At 49.8% G+C, this 2,500-nt stretch overlaps 6 non-coding genes and 1 pseudogene across 6 annotated transcripts; all 7 read right to left on the minus strand.

Annotated features, from left to right (window-relative positions):
- Positions 1-59: 59 nt before the first annotated feature.
- LOC128478748 (5S ribosomal RNA) lies at positions 60-178 on the minus strand. Its single transcript, XR_008349652.1, has one exon. It is a non-coding gene; the product is annotated as a 5S ribosomal RNA (ribosomal RNA).
- Positions 179-400: 222 nt separating this feature from the next.
- LOC128479828 (uncharacterized) lies at positions 401-509 on the minus strand (annotated as a pseudogene).
- A 266-nt stretch (positions 510-775) lies between these two features.
- LOC128477716 (5S ribosomal RNA) lies at positions 776-894 on the minus strand. Its single transcript, XR_008348676.1, has one exon. It is a non-coding gene; the product is annotated as a 5S ribosomal RNA (ribosomal RNA).
- Positions 895-1,133: 239 nt separating this feature from the next.
- On the minus strand, positions 1,134-1,252 carry LOC128477717 (5S ribosomal RNA). Its single transcript, XR_008348677.1, has one exon. It is a non-coding gene; the product is annotated as a 5S ribosomal RNA (ribosomal RNA).
- A 210-nt stretch (positions 1,253-1,462) lies between these two features.
- On the minus strand, positions 1,463-1,581 carry LOC128479820 (5S ribosomal RNA). The gene has a single exon (XR_008350446.1). It is a non-coding gene; the product is annotated as a 5S ribosomal RNA (ribosomal RNA).
- Positions 1,582-1,863: 282 nt separating this feature from the next.
- Positions 1,864-1,982, minus strand: LOC128476731 (5S ribosomal RNA). The gene has a single exon (XR_008347730.1). It is a non-coding gene; the product is annotated as a 5S ribosomal RNA (ribosomal RNA).
- A 239-nt stretch (positions 1,983-2,221) lies between these two features.
- On the minus strand, positions 2,222-2,340 carry LOC128478202 (5S ribosomal RNA). Its single transcript, XR_008349135.1, has one exon. It is a non-coding gene; the product is annotated as a 5S ribosomal RNA (ribosomal RNA).
- Between the last annotated feature and the right edge of the window lie 160 nt (positions 2,341-2,500).

The following is a 2,500-nucleotide window of genomic DNA, read 5'->3' on the forward strand; positions in this document are numbered from 1 at the left end:
GATGATGAGCAAGAAACACATGGCAAAAAGCTCTCCCCGGACTGTGAGAAAAAATTAAAAGCCTACAACACCTGGTATTCCCAGGCGGTCTCCGATCCAGGTACTAACCAGGCCCAACCCTGCTTAGCTTCCGAGATCAGACGAGATCGGGCGCTTTCAGGGTGGTATGGCCGCAGGTGTGAAAGTTTTTTATTTTACTTCTCTTATTCTGTTGCTGCTGCTGCTGCTGCTGCTGCTGCTGCTGCTGCTGCTGCTGCTGCTGCTTGTCGTCAGATAAAAAGAATTATAAGCCCTGGGACAGGACAGAGAAGGTGAGAAGGTTCAAATAAGGGTTTAAAGCTTTGATGATGAGCAAGAAACACATGGCAAAAAGCTCTCCCCGGACTGTGAGAAAAGAAAAAGCCTACAACACCTGGTATTCCCAGGCGGTCTCCCATCCAGGTACTAACCAGGCCCAACCCTGCTTAGCTTCCGAGATCAGGCGCTTTCAGGGTGGTATGGCCGCAGGTGTGAAAGCTCTTTATTTTACTTCTCTTATTCTGTTGCTGCTGCTGCTGCTGCTGCTGCTGCTGCTGCTGCTGCTGCTGCTGCTGCTGCTGCTGCTGCTGCTGCTGCTGCTGCTGCTGCTGCTGCTGCTTGTCGTCAGACAGAAAGAATTATAAGCCCTGGGACAGGACAGAGAAGGTGAGAAGGTTCAAACAAGGGTTTAAAGCTTTGATGATGAGCAAGAAACACATGGCAAAAAGCTCTCCCCGGACTGTGAGAAAAAATTAAAAGCCTACAACACCTGGTATTCCCAGGCGGTCTCCCATCCAGGTACTAACCAGGCCCAACCCTGCTTAGCTTCCGAGATCAGACGAGATCGGGCGCTTTCATGGTGGTATGGCCGCAGGTGTGAAAGTTTTTTATTTTACTTCTCTTATTCTGTTGCTGCTGCTGCTGCTGCTGCTGCTGCTGCTGCTGCTGCTGCTGCTGCTGCTGCTGCTGCTGCTGCTTGTCGTCAGACAAAAAGAATTATAAGCCCTGGGACAGGACAGAGAAGGTGAGAAGGTTCAAATAAGGGTTTAAAGCTTTGATGATGAGCAAGAAACACATGGCAAAAAGCTCTCCCCGGACTGTGAGAAAAAATTAAAAGCCTACAACACCTGGTATTCCCAGGCGGTCTCCCATCCAGGTACTAACCAGGCCCAACCCTGCTTAGCTTCCGAGATCAGACGAGATCGGGCGCTTTCATGGTGGTATGGCCGCAGGTGTGAAAGTTTTTTATTTTACTTCTCTTATTCTGTTGCTGTTGCTGCTGCTGCTGCTGCTGCTGCTGCTGCTGCTTGTCGTCAGACAGAAAGAATTATAAGCCCTGGGACAGGACAGAGAAGGTGAGAAGGTTCAAATAAGGGTTTAAAGCTTTGATGATGAGCAAGAAACACATGGCAAAAAGCTCTCCCCGGACTGTGAGAAAAGAAAAAGCCTACAACACCTGGTATTCCCAGGCGGTCTCCCATCCAGGTACTAACCAGGCCCAACCCTGCTTAGCTTCCGAGATCAGACGAGATCGGGCGCTTTCAGGGTGGTATGGCCGCAGGTGTGAAAGTTTTTTATTTTACTTCTCTTATTCTGTTGCTGCTGCTTCTGCTGCTTCTGCTGCTTCTGCTGCTTCTGCTTCTGCTTCTGCTTCTGCTGCTGCTGCTGCTGCTGCTGCTGCTGCTGCTGCTGCTGCTGCTGCTGCTGCTTGTCGTCAGACAGAAAGAATTATAAGCCCTGGGACAGGACAGAGAAGGTGAGAAGGTTCAAATAAGGGTTTAAAGCTTTGATGATGAGCAAGAAACACATGGCAAAAAGCTCTCCCCGGACTGTGAGAAAAGAAAAAGCCTACAACACCTGGTATTCCCAGGCGGTCTCCCATCCAGGTACTAACCAGGCCCAACCCTGCTTAGCTTCCGAGATCAGATGAGATCGGGCACTTTCAGGGTGGTATGGCCGCAGGTGTGAAAGCTCTTTATTTTACTTTTCTTATTCTGTTGCTGCTGCTGCTGCTGCTGCTGCTGCTGCTGCTGCTGCTGCTGCTGCTGCTGCTGCTGCTGCTGCTTGTCGTCAGACAGAAAGAATTATAAGCCCTGGGACAGGACAGAGAAGGTGAGAAGGTTCAAATAAGGGTTTAAAGCTTTGATGATGAGCAAGAAACACATGGCAAAAAGCTCTCCCCGGACTGTGAGAAAAAATTAAAAGCCTACAACACCTGGTATTCCCAGGCGGTCTGCCATCCAGGTACTAACCAGGCCCAACCCTGCTTAGCTTCCGAGATCAAACGAGATCGGGCGCTTTCAGGGTGGTATGGCCGCAGGTGTGAAAGTTTTTTATTTTACTTCTCTTATTCTGTTGCTGCTGCTGCTGCTGCTGCTGCTGCTGCTGCTGCTGCTGCTGCTTGTCGTCAGACAAAAAGAATTATAAGCCCTGGGACAGGACAGAGAAGGTGAGAAGGTTCAAATAAGGGTTTAAAGCTTTG

The sequence above is a fragment of the Spea bombifrons genome, chromosome 2 (genome assembly GCF_027358695.1).
Source record: "Spea bombifrons isolate aSpeBom1 chromosome 2, aSpeBom1.2.pri, whole genome shotgun sequence".
NCBI lineage: Eukaryota > Metazoa > Chordata > Amphibia > Anura > Pelobatidae > Spea > Spea bombifrons.